This window comes from Rana temporaria, chromosome 2 (genome assembly GCF_905171775.1).
Source record: "Rana temporaria chromosome 2, aRanTem1.1, whole genome shotgun sequence".
Taxonomy (NCBI): Eukaryota; Metazoa; Chordata; class Amphibia; order Anura; family Ranidae; genus Rana; species Rana temporaria.
Window position 1 is genome coordinate 266338549 of NC_053490.1, and position 17477 is coordinate 266356025.

Genomic DNA, 17477 nt, shown 5'->3' on the forward strand with positions numbered 1-17477 from the left:
ATGGTCTGGGGAGGCATATCCATTGAGGGACGCACAGACCTCTACAGGCTACACAATGGCACCCTAACTGCCATTAGGTATCAGGATGAAATCCTTGGACCCATTGTCAGACCCTACGCTGGTCCAGTGTGTCCTGGGTTCCTCTTGGTGCACAACAATGCCTGGCCTCATGTGGGAGAGCATGCAGCCAGTTCCTGGAGGATGAATAAATTGATGCCATTGAATGGCCCCCACGCTCACCTGACCTAAATCCAAAAGAACACCTCTGGGACATTATGTTTCTGTCCATCCGGTGCCGTCAGGTTGCACCTCCGTCTTTTCAGGAGCTCAGTGATACTCTGGTCCAGATCTGGGAGGAAATACCCCAGGACACCATCCGTCATCTCATTAGGAGCATGCCCTGATGTTGTCAGGCATGCATACAAGCACTTGGGGGCCTTACAAACTACTGAGGACCATTTTGAGTTGTTGCAATGGAATTTCAGCAAAATGGACTAGCTTGCTGCATAATTTTTTCACTTTGATTTTCAGGGTGTCTTTGAATTCAGCCCTCAGTAGGTGGATAATTTCCATCAAATGATGTGCCATCCTTTCATTCCTAACACATTACCCAGTCCATATCAGTATAGATATCCAGCATGAGATTTTTGCCCATTAAGATCTGTTTTCAAAGTGTTTCTTTAATTTTTTTGAGCAGTTTGGACAGGAGCCAAATAACCTGCCAGCATGTCTTTGGAAGTGGGAGGAAACCAGAAAACCCACAGAGGCACAGGGAGAACAGTGAAAACTTTATGCAGGTAGTGCCATGGTTGGGATTTGAACTGATGACCCCAGTGTTGCTACTGTTGGTGGAAGTGCTGACCACTTATCCACTGTGCTGAAGAAACACTTCCGGACCGCCCACTGTGGATATACGTTGCTACTTTGATGTTAAATTCAGTTGTTATGGCAGCAGATAGCTGCCAAAACCCCCTGGTAGTTTTATTCACAGCCGGCATTCCTCTTTAAGATAAAAGTGGTCTCCGTGGCGGATTCCCCACAAGATCACTTTTATGGGCAGCGGGACAGGTGCCCGTCCCGGGGCGTCTCCGGCGCTTACCTTAGAGCCGTTCGAATCAATGAGAGCACGTTGGCCTCCACTCGACTCTGTGCCCTAGGAGGACTGGAGCAATGTTGAACATTACTTCCGCCCAACGGCCTTAAAGGGACAATTTTTTTAAAGAAAAAAAAAAACGTTTAAATAAATATATATTTTTTCTTTTGCGTATAAGTGTAAATGTGAGATCTAAGGTCTTTTCTACTCCAGATCTCACATTAACTACTTAACCCCCGGACCATATTGCTGGTCAAAGAACAGAGCACTTTTTGCGTAATTTTAACTGACAAAATCCAGTTTTAGCTTTAGTTGTCATGTAAGCTAGAACCAAATTGGTTGTTATGGGGGTCAACCTCTTCTTAACCAGTAACCTGAACTTTATTTAACAAATTTACATAAAACGTATGCATCAAATTTAAGCTTTTTGTTTTGATATGTGAACGAGTGTAAAATTATTCTTGCTTTACTGACCTTGCAAAATAAAGAAAAGGCACATTCATCATGATCTGCCATCTGACCTAATAGCTTCACATCATATCCTGCAACTAGAAAATAGAAATGTAAAAATAACACAAGATATTGTTCTTCAAGAATAAGTTTGTACAATAGACAACACACTTCAGATTTTCTTATCAGATTTCTTTTACCGCCTAACTAATTAGATCTTTTATGAGTTCCATTATTTTAATTGTAAAATCTAGGGCGAAGGTATGGTTATACAGTGTGTTGAAACAGTATTCATACCCATTGAAATTTTCAAAATTTTACAACCAAAAACGTAAATGTATTTCATTAAGGCCAAGGAACACACTTGACAGGTCATGGATAAAGTTGTGGAGAAGTTTAAAGCAGGTTTTAAAAAAAGTATCCCAAATTTTGAACATCTCACGTAGCACTGTTTACATCCAAAAATGGAATGTGTATGGCATATCTGCAAACCTACCAAGACATGGCCATATACCTAAGGCAAGCACTAATTAAATAAACAGCCAAGAGGCCCATGGTAACTCTGGAGGAGCTGCAAAGATCCACAGTTCAGGTGGGAGAATCTGTCAACTGGGCAACTATTAGTCGTGCACTCCACAAATCTGGCTTTTATGAAACTGTTGAAAGAAAGCCATAAGAAGTCCCGTTTGCAGTTTTCAAAAAGCCATGTGGGGGACACAGCAAACATGTGGAAGAAGGTGCTCTGGTCGGATGAGACCAAAATTTCACTTTTTGGCGTTAAAGCAAAGCGCTATGTGTGGAGGAAAACTAACACTGCACATCACCCTGAACACACCATGAAACATGGTGGTGGCTGCATCATGTTGTGGGGATGCTTTTCTTCAGCAGGGACAGAAAAGCTGGTCAGAGTCGATGGGAAGATGGGAGGGGACCAAATACAGGGCAGTCTTAGAAGAAGACCCATTAGTCTGCAAAATACTTGAGAATAGGACAGAGGCCATGAATTGCAGCTGTAATTACAGTGAAAGGTGGTTTTACAAAGTATTGATTTAGGGGGGCTGAATACAAATGCACGCCACAATTTTCACATATCTATTTGTAACAAATGTTGAAAAACATTTATTACTTTCCTTCCATTTCACAAGTATGTGCCTCTGTGTTGGTGTATTACATAAAATCCCAATAAAATATATTTACAATTTTGGTTGTAACATGATTTTTTTATTTTATTTCAAGGGTAATAATAATAATATTTTTTTAAGACACTGTAGCACCAAGGGGTTTGAAGCATTGCAATGAACTATAACACTAAGGCAACAATCCAGGCAAAAAAAAAAAACACAAGTTCATGCAGACGTGTATCCGTTAACTTCACGACCAGGGACAAAAAAACCTTAACACTCAAACCCAAATTTCCTGAATCACATAAAATCGTGGGACGCCGTGCGATCTCCGTCACTTCCACTGGCACCCCGATCACGGTAAAATCGTGTAAACAAAATCCTGATGCACCTGTCGCCCAAAATAAATCCAAGAACTTCTTTTGGGTGACAGGCATCTCGCGAGAATGGAACTTTAGTGCATTCAGGTGAATTATACCTTTTTTTCAGGACAGGGCTTTCATTTGGTGACAAATGGTAATGGATATCTCATGTTTTTTTTTTTATTATTATTATTATGAAGGAAAAACTAGCACAAAATAGTTTAACCACTTCAATACTGAGCACTTTTACCCCCTTCCTGCCCATGCCAATTTTCAGCTTCCAGCGCTGTCACACTTTGAATGACAATTACGTGGTCATGCAGTGCTGTACCTAAATTAAATGTTTATAATTTTCTCCCCACAAATGGAGCTCTTTTTTGTGGTATTTAATCAACGCTTTTTTTTTTTTGTTAATTGTTTTTTAACCACTTAAGACTCGGACCAAAATGCAGCTAAAGGACCCGGCCAGGTTTTGCGATTCGGCACTGCGTCGCTTTAACAGACAATTGCGCGGTCATGCAACGTGGCTCCCAAACAAAATTGGCGTCCTTTTTTTCCCACAAGAAAAGCTTTCTTTTGGTGGTATTTGATTACCTCTGCGTTTTTATTTTTTGCACTATAATAATAATAATGTAACAAATAATATAATATAACAAAAATAGAGCGACACTTTTTAACAAAATGCAAGGTTTTTTACTTTTTGCTATAATAAATATCTCCCAAATATATATAAAAAAAGAAAAATTTAAATCCATTGTTTACTGTAAAAATGACAGTTGCCGTTTGGGAGTTAACCACAGGGGGGCGCTGAAGGGGTTATGTGTGACCTAATATGTGTTTACAACTGTAGGGGGGTGTGGCTGTAGGTGTGACGTCATCGATTGTGTCCCCCTATAAAAGGGATCACACGATCGATGACGCCGCCACAGTGAAGAACGGGGAAGCTGTGTTTACATACAGCTCTCCCCGTTCTTCAGCTCTGGGGACCGATCGCGGAACTCCAGCGGCGATCGGGTCTGCGTGTCCCACGGTCACGGAGCTTCGGACCAGGTCGCGGGAGCGCGCCGCGGACGCGCGCCCGCAACCCCACATATACATATACGTTGATGTGCCCAGCCGTGCCATTCAGCCAACGTATATCGGCGTGAAGTGGTCCTTAACCACTTAAGCCCCGGACCATATTGCTGCCTAAAGACCCAAGGGGTTTTTACAGTTCGGAACTGTGTCGCTTTAACAGACAATTGCGCGGTCGTGCGACGTGGCTCCCAAACAAAATTGGCGTCCTTTTTTCCCCACAAATAGAGCTTTCTTTTGGTGGTATTTGATCACCTCTGCGGTTTTTATTTTTTGCGCTATAAACAAAAATAGAGCGTCAATTTTGAAAAAAATGCAATATTTTTAACTTTTTGCTGTAATAAATATCCCCCAAAAACATATATAAAAACATTTTTTTTCCTCAGTTTAGGCCGATACGTATTCTTCTACCTATTTTTAGTAAAAAAAATCGCAATAAGCGTTTATCGATTGGTTTGCGCAAAATTTATAGCGTTTACAAAATAGGGGATAGTTTTATTGCATTTTTATTAATTTTTTTTTTTTTACTACTAATGGCGGCGATCAGCGATTTTTTTCGTGACTGCGACATTATGGCGGACACTTCGGACAATTTTGACACATTTTTGGGACCATTGTCATTTTCACAGCAAAAAATGCATTTAAATTGCATTCTTTATTGTGAAAATGACAGTTGCAGTTTGGGAGTTAACCACAGGGGGCGCTGTAGGAGTTCGGGTGCACCTAGTATGTGTTTACAACTGTTAAGGGGTGTGGCTGTAGGAATGACGTCATCGATCGTGTCTTCCCTATAAAGGGAATGACGCGATCGATGCGCCGACACAGTGAAGCACGGGGAAGCCGTGTTTACACACGGCTCTCCCCGTTCTTCAGCTCCGGGGAGCGATCGCGACGGAGCGGCTATAAACAAATAGCCGCGCCGTGGTCCCGGATCGCTCCCCGAGCGGACCCGACCTCCGCATGTAGCGGGGGGGGTCCCGATCGGACCCCCCACCCGCTAATAGGCGAGGACGTACCTGTACGCCCATGTGCCTGTACGTGCCATATTGTGGACGTATATGTACATGCGGGGGTCGGGAACTGGTTAAGTGGTTAAAAGACCAAAATTGTTTGAAAAAAATATGTTTTTCTTAGTTTCTTTCAGTAAATTTTGTAAATAAGTATTTTTTTTTCCTTTACTGATGTGCGCTGATGAGGCTGCACAGATTAGGAGGCACTAATATGACACACTGATGGGGACTGATAGGTGGCACTGATATGCGGCACTGATGGGTACTGATAGGTAGCACTGATAGGCAACATTTATGGTCAATGATAGATGGCATGAATAGGTGGCACTGATTGGCAGGCACTAAAAGGCAGCACTGACTTGCATCACTCATTGCTATTAATTGGTGTCACTGATGGGCACTGATTGGTGTCTCTGATGGGCACTGCTGGGGGCACATTGATAATCAGGGCACTGTGTTAATCATGCCCACACGTGTGACTCTATAGTCACATGGGCTGCTCAGGTGTAATAGGAAGGAAATGCTCAGCATAGAAATATACTGACAACTGGGTATTTGCAGAAATCACACCACAGCTGCAAAATCCTTAGCTGAATTGGGGACATGGACAAATGGGGGCTAGAGAGCAGAAGGATCAACCAATTTTTTTTTGCAGAATACAGAAAACAAATCCCATCTTGACTGAGCGAGTATAAACAGCATGTACAGTAATACACCATTTATTGATAGTTTTTTTTTTAATGTTGGTTTTGTGACACTTTAAATTGTTATGTCATTACCATTACCCACCACCAAAAAAACTGCAAAATACATTTTCCTACTCCTGACAATCACGGCAATGCCACATATGTGTGAAAGATTTGTTCTTTGTACGCATAGTGAGGCCAAGCAACAATAGTGCATCTTTTATTATTTTTTTATTTCTTTTTTCCTACCTAAACACATTGGGCCAGATCCACAAAGAAGTTACGCTGGCATATCTATTGATACGCCGCGTAACTTCTAGGATGCTCCTGCGTATCTTTTTTCTGTGTTCAGAAAGCAAGATACGCCGGAATTTTGCTAAGATCCGACTGGTGTAAGCCTCTTACGCCGTCGTATCTTAGTTGCATATTTACGCTGGCCGCTAGGTTGCTCTTCCGTAGATTTACGCAAGGAATATGCAAATTAGGTAGATACGCCGATTCACAAACGTACGTCCGCCCGGCGCATTTTTTTACGTCGTTTACGTAAGGCTTTTTCCGGCGTAAAGTTACCCCTGCTATATGAGGCGTACGCAATTTTAAGTATGGATGTCGGGCCACCGTCAAATTTTTTACGTTTTACGTCGTTTGCGTAAGTCGTTCGCGAATAGAGCTGTGCGTAAGTTACTTTCACGTCTAAAGCATTGACGATTTGCAGCGTAATTTGGAGCATGCGCACTGGGATTCTTTCACGGACGGCGCATGCGCCGTTCATAAAAAATGTCAAATACATGGGGTCACGATTAGTTGGCATAGAACATGCCCCCAACCAGCCTCTTTTGAATTGGGCGGGCTTACGCCGCCCGATATACGCTACGCCGCTGTAACTAAAGGCGTAACTTCTTTGTGAATACAGTACTCGCCTTTCTAAGTTACGGCGGCGTAGCGTTTCTGAGATACGCTACGCCCGCCTAAAGATAGGCGCATGTACGTGGATCTGGCCCATTGACATTAACTGACACACTGACATATCAACACTAACTGGCAATTACACTGACCTCAACTGCCACTGACATTTACACTGCCAATAAAGCCCTGTACACACTATAGGAAAAAATAGGGCAAACAATTGTCCGGTTTTCCACAATGTTTAACAGCAAGTCAAAACCGAGGATGGTACTAATTGTACACAAATTCTTGAACGACAAAGGCATTTTTTTTTGTTTGACGTATTGTTGTTTATTGCTTTGGATCATGCACAGTCTTTTGTATTAAATTTTTCTCATACGCAAAAAGTACACATTAAACGAAAATCATTAGTTCTGCTCACGTACGAGAACAATTTTGGCATTTGTTCCTTCGGAAATGTTCGTTTGGAAAGTCTGAATCGGATGTCGAAATTTGTGTACACACTATATGAAAATCGAACGGTCATTCCTCGTATGAAATTTTTCTTCAGATTTTCTCGTAGACACTAAGACCCCTTTCACACTGGGGCGGTTTGCAGGCGCTATTGCGCTAAAAATAGCGCCTGAAACAGCGCTGCTGTTTCTCCAGTGTGAAACCCCCGAGGGCTTTAACACTGGAGCGGTGTGCTAGTAGGACCGCTCCAAAAGTCCTGCTAGCCGCATCTTTGGAACGGTGAAGGAGCAGTGTGTTTACCACTCCTCCACCGCTCCTTCCAATTGAAAGCAATGGAAAACCGTGGCTATACCGCCGGCAATGCGCCTCTGCAGAGGCGCATTGCCGGCGATATTAACCCCTTTTCAGCCGCTAGCGAATATCGCCGCAATTCCAACGGTAAAGCGCCGCTATAAATAGCACCACTTTACCGCCACCGTACCTCCCGCCCCGGTGTGAAAGGGGCCTAACACTAGCACCTGTACTGATACTCACTACACTGAATCAAGCTTTGAACTCTTTAATCTTTATTTATTGCAGACTGATTTTTTCTTTTCTTTTTTTATATATTTTTTTCCTGAAGTGTTCCTTCAGCAAGGAGGAAACAATACAATGTTTCTTCTCCTCCTCACTAGAGGGAAAATGTGCTGTTTATTCTCTTCACAGAAGAAAAAGAACGGCGGGCTATAGCTTGAATGATCACTGTGATAGCCAATCACAGGCTTACACGGTGATCATGTCATCGCAATCCGGTTCCCTCGGGTCCAATCCTTAGTAGGGACCCGGGGCGGTCGTGGACAGCCCGGTCTCTGTGCTGGGAGCACGTAAGTGCTCTTCTAGCACAAACACAAGTACACATATATATGGCATCCAGGTTTAAAGCTCACTCCCTGGACAGCACACCTGTTAGGTGGTCGTGAAGAGGTTAAAATGATAAAAAGTCAATTTGTTTATGCAATTTGAGGGCATACCTAAATTTGGCTTATCATTTTTTTTGCAATCTCTTGTAAGCAGAGCTTAACGAGATAGTGGGATGGGCTGGACTAGTAGCCAGTCAGTTGTCTTGCAGTGCTCATGTGCCAACAAGGAACTTGATATTAGGAGGAGAAAGAGTGACAGAAATATGAAAGGCCCTTTTACACTCATCAGTTTTTTTAAGACACTTTTGAGAAAAGCAGAACAAAAATGCATGAAAAAAAAAAACAATATTCCTTTAAATCCTATGGAACTCTTTACAACAATGCGCTAAGAGTGTGATGCATTTTTAAAAGTCCTGCATGCTGCATTTTTGGTGCAGTTACAAATTGTGCACTGATAAGCATCAAAAATGCATCAGAAATGCGCCATGCATTTTTGGGGTGCTTTTTGGGTCACATGCCCACGTTTGACAGGAGCATAATTGGAGTTGGGCAACCAGAAAATGCATTAAAATGCCCCAAAATGCTCCAGAAACGCATATGCATTTTGTACTGCCATTACTCTGCCATGCAGAGTAATGTGAATTGGCCCAAACTCATCACTGTTCTGCTTCCTTTCCCTGTCCCATCATCGATAGGTACAAGACCTAATTGTATTATCTAATAACAGTAAAAGTCAAGTCTTCGGGTGGGCTGTGCTTTCTAGCAGGACTTTGTAAATCTTAGGGCTGGATAGATAGAAATAAAATACATTTAGCTGATAAAATAGCTCTTGTATAAGTATTTTTGTATGTTTTTTTAGCTGTTTACATAAGGTTTGGCTATTTTTGGACTGCATTATCATGCTTATTTTATTTATTCTAGCATGGAAATCGGGGAATAGGTGGCAACTTCCATGTTTTGTAGTAATTACACTGTAAACAAAGTGGAGGTTGATAACTTGATGGCCACTGCACTGATGGTATAGCGCAGTCTCTATGTTTTGGGCTTGTCATAGACAGATGTCTCACTGAAAACAACAAGCTTCTAGACATCTGCCTCTTCTCAAACTCACTCTCTAGCCAGAGCATTTATTTAAGTGTTCCAATCCTTTTTGGTATTTTTAAAGGGATCCTTACTGAGATGGAAATGAAAGCTGCCACTGCTGTTAATTTTTTTTGAAAATGCTAGTTACCTGGCTGAGTGTACAGTATATGGATATGCATACTTTCTCCAGGTCAGTGAGCCCAAACCTACACAACCTAGTACCGGTAATTAATTATGATAGCCAGATAACGAGCAACTTTACAAGGGGGACTGACAATATATCTGTGCATTTCGGAAAAGGTTTGCTTTAAATATCCAACACAGATGGCATAAATAAAGTGATTGTAAAGCCTTAAGGTTTTTCTTCCTTAATGCATTTTATGCCCCCCAGCTCCAGCGATGTTCTCAAGTGCAGCGCCTCCAGCTGCTGTTGCTTTACTCATTAGACGGATTGATGGCAGCGGTAGCCATTGGCTTCAGCTGCTTTAATTTTAAAGCTGTGACACAGGGTCACACTGTTTTTTTCAATGGACGCAGGAGCAGGACCCTGGAGCGAGCCCGCATGGGTGCCCCCATGGAAAGCGGCTTTCCCATGGGAGCATCCGATGAAGAGAAGTGTCCTGGAGCCCAGAAGAAGAGGATCGGAGTTGCTCTGTGCAAAACCATTGTACAGAGCAGGTAAGTATAGGCATGTTTTTTTTTAATTGAACGTTTACAACCACTAACAAGTAAAAAAGCAAACCTTCATTTCCCATAAAGCAAAATGGTCCATACAGAGCTTAGACATTAGGAAGAAAATCATTACAAAAAAAGTCACTGCCCCACCTATAACTGGTCTTCACAGCAAGGAGCACTGGAAGGGCAAATGAATGTCAAATAAAACCAAAGAATTTCCAAGCTCCAATTACCAACCAGCCTACGACCAACCAAATTAACCTGTATAACAGTATTCGTTAAAAACAGGGGTCTAGTTGCACACATTTTGACACATCGGAGATATTTGGGGTATATGCTCGTTAGCCAAGCACAAGAGTGTAAGGCATATTGTTGCGGTGAGTGGCCATTTTGATGGGTGACTGGAGCACTGAACACTGAGGTGTGGTGGAAGTCCTTGAAGAGTGGATCGATTACTGTTCACACATTTATGAACTTTTTCTACTATTTCACAACTTTTTAGTATTATCACGGGTTCATTCATTTATTTAATCACATGTTTGTGATATACATTCATAAGTTAATGTTCACTTATAAGTTTGTGATCAATATATGATTATGTATTTTGTGCACACTGTTGCACCTATAGTAGGGTATTAGTATATTCTATCAGCGCTGTGAATTTGTACTGACACTTGGTGTACAGGATTAGGTACTTATTTTTCTTTCCATTTACTATTTATTTAAACAGCAGCTAGGTTTGCTCCATTATCCTTTCCAGACAGGCGCAGTGGTGGGTTATTAGCAGGGCGCATTTACTGATACCCCTTTTTATAAAAAAAAACAAAAAAACGATTAATCGAACAGAAAAATTTTGATCAGTAACAGCCCTAGTAAACTTATATTGGATTGCCAAAACTATTGCTTGTAGGGTTGCCAACTGTACCATAAAAAATAAGATCGTTCAAAATTAGCATCAAACAATTCATGTCCAGTATTGACCATATCCAGGACGCTGTTTGTCCCATATTTCTACCGCCTCCTGCTGCTTTCTCTAGTTCACGGGCATTGGGCACTGCCAGCTAAGTGGCAGACAGTTTTCTACACCATATGTTCTGTCTGCAGAGGAAAGGAGAAGCCATTACTAAATAATTTTTATCAGCACAAAAACTGATTTCATCACTTCACATGCAGGGGATGCAGAGGTGAGCAGCATTGTAAAAAGGTGGAAGGGGACACAGAGGTGAGTGGTATTAGAAGAGGGTGACATGGGATGCGTAGGTGAGCAGCACTGGAAGAGGGTGACAGGGGTTCCAGAGGTGAGCAGCACTCGGAGAGGGTGACAGGGGATGCAGAGGTGGACATCTTTGCATGAAGGTGGCTGGGGATGCAGAAGTGAGCAGCTTTGTAAGAGTGTGTGAGGGAAGCAAAGGTGATATTCTTTAGAAGAGGGTGCCAGGGAATGCATAGGTGAGCAGCTTTGGAAAAGGGTGGCAGGGGGATGCAGAGGTGAGTAGTGTTTGAAAGATAGGATAGGGGAAGCAGAAGACAGCAGTTGGAAGAGGGTGACACAGGATACAGAGGTGAGCATCTTTGCAAAAGGCTGGCTGGGGTGCAGATGTGAGCAGCTTTGCAAGAATGAATCGGGGAATGCGGAGGTGAGATGCATTTAAGAAGGTTGCAGGGTGAGCAGCTTTGAAAAGGGGTGGCAGGGAATGCAGAAGTGAGTAGAGTTGGAAGAGTGAGACAGGAGAAGTAGAAGTCGGCAAGATTTGAAGAGGGTGGCAAGGGGTACAGAGTTGACCAGTGCTGGGAGTGGGTGACAGGATGCCAAGTTGACCAGCGTTGGGAGAGGGTAACAGGAGGTGCAGAGTTGGACAGTGTTGAAAGAAGGTGAAAGGGGATGCAAAAGTGACCAGTGTTGGAATAGGGTGGCAGGAAATGTAGAGGTGTGCTATGTTGGAAGAGAGTAACAGAAGGTGCAGATGTGAGCAGCGTTGTTAACGGGTGTCAGGAAATGCAAAGGTGAGCAGAGTTGGATGAGGGTGGCAGGGGATGCATGGCTGAGCAACATTGGAAGAGGGTGATGGGATGCAGAGGTGAGCAGTGTTGGAAGATGGTGAAAGGATGCAGAGGTGAGTAGTATTTGAAGAGGGTGGCAGTGAATGCAAAGGTGAGCAGCGTTAGAAGAGGGTTGCAGGAGGTGCAGAGGAAGCATTGTTGGAAGAGGGTGGCAGGGGGTGCAAAGGTAAGCAGTGTTGGAAGAGGGTTGCAGGATGTGCAGGGTTGAACAGTGTTGGAAGAGTGTAGTTGGGGATAAGAGATGCGCTGCACTGGATTTGGCAGAGAATGCATTAAGGTAAAAAACATTTGCCTTTCTAAACACTTTTATCTCTTGTGTAAAACAGTCGGCAGCGGGAGGGCTTGGGTCTGGAATCATTAGCTTTTTTTTTTCTTCAGTTTAATAAAGGCAGCAGAGGAGGCACAGGAAACAGAGGGCTTCAGATGTCCATCCTGGCTGCATTCAGAAGCAGTGCTGTCTTTATGCGGACTGTCTGCTGCACTTTCTTCTACTTGGTGCGCCGTTTGTCAGAGACAATGATAGATCCATCTTCTTTGTTCAGCATGGTGGGATAGCTGTGGGGGCAAGCTGTCCAATCAAACTGCTAAGCAGTCACTAAACATTTGAGTGGGATCAAGTGCTATGGGCACTGAGTCCCCTGAGGAGTTTGACAAGACTTCACAACTTATGGTGACACTTCTTCTATAGAGCCACTAGCCTAACATTATTGGTTGCAAGGACAGTGCAGATGTCAGTGTCTTTCAGCCCAAAAAAATACAGTTCTCCATGGTGTGCTAAAACCTTTTTAGCTTCTCCCCCTGCTCTACCCTCTGCCCCATTATTTTGCCAGAACAAAAGTGACAACACTAATTGTTTGTATTTCTGTTACAATGCTAATGTTATAAAATTAGTGTATGCTGTGACTAGATCTCCGTGAAAAAAACAGTGCCTTGAAAAAGTATTCATACCGCTTGAAATTTTCCACATTTTGCCATGTTACAACCAAAAACTTAAATGGATTTTATGTGATAGACCAACACAAAGTGGCACAAAATTGTGAAGTGGAAGGAAAATGATGAATGATTTTCAATTTTTTTTTTTACAAATAAATAGCTGAAGTGTGGCATGCATTTGTATTCAGTCCCTTTGGAGAACCAGCTTTCCCTGCAATTACAGCTGCAAGACTTTTTGGGTATGTGTCTACCAGCTTGGCACATCTAGAGAGTGACATTTTTCCCCATATATCTTTGCAAAATAGCTCAAAATCTGTCATTTTGGATGGAGGGTGTCTATGAACAGCAATTTTCAAGTCTTTCCACAGATTCTTAATTGGATTTAGGTCTGGACCATTCTAACACATGAAAATGCTTTGATCCATCCCATTCCATTGTATCTCTGGCTGTATGTTTAAGGTCATTATCCTGTGGGAAAGTGAACCTCTGCTTCAGTCTCAAGTCTTTTTAACAGGTTTTCTTCTTGATTTGCCCTGTATTTGGCTTCATCCATCTTCTCATCAACTTTGATCATCTTCCCTTTCCCTGCTGCAGAAAATCATTCACACAACATTATGCTGCCACCACCATGTTTCACAGTGGGGGTGGGGTTTTTAGGGTGATGTGCAGTGTTAGTTTTCCACCACACATAGCATTTTGCTTTTAGGCCAAAAGTTCAAATTTGGTCTCATTTGACAAGAGCACCTTCTTCCACATGCTTGCTTCATTCCCCACATGGCTTTTCGCAAACTGCAAACAGGACTTCTGATGGCTTCCTTTCAACAATGGCTTTCTTATTGCCACTCTTTCATAAAGGCCAGATTCGTGAAGTGCACGACTAATAGTTGTCCTTTGGACAGATTCTTCCACCCGAGCTGTGGGTCTCTGCAGCTCCTCCAGAGTAACCGTGGGCCTCTCAGCTGCTTCTCCGATTAATGCTCTCCTTGCCCAGCCTGTCAGTTTAGGTGGACAGACATGTTTTGGTAGGTTTGCAGTTGTACCATACTTATTTAATTTTCGGATGATGGATTGAACTTTCCCCCCGTGAGATGTTCAAAGCTTGGGATATTTTTTTATACCCTAACCCTGCTTTAATCTTCTCCACAACTCTTCTCCTGACCTGTCTGGTGTGCTCATTGGCCTTCATGATGCTGTTTATTCACTAAAATTCTCTAACAAACCTTGGAGGGCTTCACAGAACAGCTATATTTATACTGAGATTAAATTACACACCAGTGGACTCTATTTACCGATTAGGTGACTTCTGAAGGCAAGTGGTTCCACTAGACTTTAGTTAGGGGTATCAGGGTAAAGGGGCTGAATACAAATGCACATCTCACTTTTCAGATATTTATTTGTAAAAAAATATATAATATATATAATTTTTCTTCCACTTTTTTTTTCTATTTTTTTTTTTAAGTGTATTTTGTGCGTGTACTTGAGAGAGGAGCCGGACTGCAGGAGTTGGGAGTAGGCAGGCCTCCCCCAGAGGTAATCTGCCACCTTTCTCCATGCCCCGGGTGGCAATGGCGGGTGTGTGAGGGGGTCCTCCCACATAGCCCGCCCTACCTGCTCCGCTTTGAAGCCCAACGGGGCAGAGGGACTCCCTATAAGGGAGTGAGAGGATCTACCCGGCTCAACCAGCCCTGTTAGTCCTTCGCCTCTCTTTTTAGAGACCGCGTGGTCAAAGTGCGTGCATCTTAACCCAATTTCGAGTGTGTGTAAGTGAGGTGGTTTTTGTGGGAGGGGGGTGTTTGAACTAAGCGCATGCTTACCTCGCATAGCACACCCACCGGGAGCAGGGCTGAGACCACCAAACTCAATTCACATGTAGCCGAGACCGGGATCCGAACCCTTAGCTGCAGAGGTGAATGGCTTGTCAGCGCAGTGCCAATCGCGTTGAGCCACCGCAGCTCCCTATTCACTTCACAATTATGTGCCACTTTGTGTTGGTCTATCTATTACATTAAATCCCAATACAATTAATTTACATTTTTGGTTGTAACATGACAAAATGTGGAAAATTTCAAGGGCTATGAATACTTTTTTAAGGCACTGTATATATGTTTTGTTTTACAATTAACCACTTGACCACTGGGCACGAAAACCCCCTTAATCACCAGACCAATTTTCAGCTTTCGGTGCTCTCACAATTTGAATGACAATTACTCAGTCATACAACATTGTACCCATCTGAAATTTTTGTCCTTTTTTTCCCACAAATAGAGCTTTCTTTTGGTGGTATTTGATCACCTCTGCGGTTTTTATTTTTTGCGCTATAAAAGAAAAAAGACTGAAAATTCTGTAAAAAAAAAAAAAAAATCTAGTTTCTGTCATATTAGCAGGTTATTTCTCACACACAGCATATGCATACTACAAATTACACCCCAAAACACATTCTGCTATTCCTCCCGAGTATAGCGATACCACATGTGTGCGACTTTTACACAGCGTGGCCACATAGAGAGGCCCAACATGCAGGGAGCACCATCAGGCGTTCTGGAGCACCCAGGCCAATTCTGACATTTCTCTCCTACATGTAAAAATCATCATTTATTTGCTAAAAAAATTACATAGAAACCCAAAACATTATATATGCTTTTTTTTCAAAGACCCTAGAGAATACAATGGCGGTTGTTGCAACTTTTTATCTTGCACGGTATTTTCGCAGCAATTTTTTGAACGCGTGTTTTTAAAAAAAAAACAGTTTTGTGCTTAAAAAAAAAAAAACAGTAAAGTTAGCCCAATGTTTTTGCATAATATGAAAGATGAAGTTACGCCGAGTAAATAGATACCCAACATGTCACCCTTCAAAATTGCACACGCTCGTGAAATTGCGCCAAACGTTGCTACTTAAAAATCCCCATAGGCGACATATTGCAAGGTATTGGAGTATTGAGGGTATTGCGGAGTATTGGGGGGGTATTGCAGAGTATGGGGGGGTATTGCAGAGTATGGGGGGGGGGTATTGCAGAGTATGGGGGGGGGGTATTGCAGAGTATGGGGGGGGGTATTGCAGAGTATGGGGGGGGGGTATTGCAGAGTATGGGGGGGGTATTGCAGAGTATGGGGGGGGGTATTGCAGAGTATGGGTGGGTATTGCAGAGTATGGGGGGGTGGGTATTGCAGAGTATGGGGGGGTGGGTATTGCAGAGTATGGGGGGGTGGGTATTGCAGAGTATGGGTGGGTGGGTATTGCAGAGTATGGGGGGGTGGGTATTGCAGAGTAAATTAAAAAAAATGATGAGTGCAATACTCTGCAATACCCCACCCCATACTCTGCAATACCCCACCCCATACTCTGCAATACCCCACCCCATACTCTGCAATACCCACCCCCCCAGGGTGGGTATTGCAGAGTATGGGGTGGGATATTGCAGAGTATGGGGTGGGGTATTGCAGAGTATGGGGTGGGGTATTGCAGAGTATTGCACTCATCATTATTTTTTTTTTACTGCAGAGTATTGCGCAGGGATGGCTGGATCTGTGACTGCAATTGTCACAGATCCAGCCCACAGTGCAGCGGCTGCTGCTGCCGCCCGATCCCCCCCCCCTCCCTCTCCTCTCACACTGTACCGAACGGTACAGAGAGGAGAGGGAGGAACCGGCGTCATTACATGACGCCGGTTTGTTTACAAGTGATCGCGCCGTCATTGGACGGCGCGATCACGTGGTAAGGAGCCGCTTCCATTGGCTCCTTACCGCGAGTGCTGTTGCTGCGGGTCCCGTAGACCCGGCGAGCACCGGCGATCGCGTGTGCGCGCCCGCTCGGGCGCGCACAACGCAGTCTCTGGGAGGACGTACATTGACGCCCTCCTAGAGTACAGGAACCGCTCTGTAGCCGTATTTTGGCTATAGGGCGGTTACCAACTGGTTAATATAGAAGCTTTAACAGGTAAACAATACAGTGAGCGCTTATGACTTAGGATAAGAATTCTGGATTTTTTTAAAAGAAAGCACAGCAGATGCTCAGAGATGAATTTGCTGTACACAAACACATATAAAACATTATTGTGCAGTATTTCATGTATACAATTTATATACGGTAGTTTTTCAAGTCAACATTTAATACAACCGGCACTCATAACCTAGGATTCACAGGGCACTATGTTTTTTTTGAGTAAAACAGAAGCTTGGAGATGGACGTACTAACTCAAAGGATATAACATTTTAACTTGCAGTATTTAATATGTACCTGAATGAAAATAAGAAAAAGTGAATCACTCGACCAAATACATTTTGAAGATTTCTTAATAACCTCTCAACTTTCACTTTAGCTAAAAGCTTCCACGTACACTTTATTAATTTTAATCAACTGTTGAATGTATAAAATGGCATTTCCTTGCAAAACAGGTAAGTCTATTGCACAGCCCAAAAAGTTTACATAAACACCAAATACTAAAGGCCAGATTCACAAAGAGATACGACGGCGTATCTCCTGATACGCTGTCGTATCTCTGAGATCCGACGGTCGGATCTATGCGACTGATTCATAAGAATAAGTTACGCATAGATCTCCCTTAGATCCGACAGGTGTAAGTGACTTACACCGTCGGATCTTAGGCTGAAATCTTCCGCTGTCCGCTAGGTGGCGTTTCGTGTTTTACTTGCGACAAATATGCAAATGAGGAG

At 43.1% G+C, this 17477-nt stretch overlaps 1 protein-coding gene across 5 annotated transcripts in view; it reads left to right on the top strand.

The window, feature by feature from the left end:
- Positions 1-17477, top strand: part of BCAS3 (BCAS3 microtubule associated cell migration factor) — a 1469256-nt gene that overhangs the window by 347389 nt on the left and 1104390 nt on the right. The window lies entirely within an intron of this gene.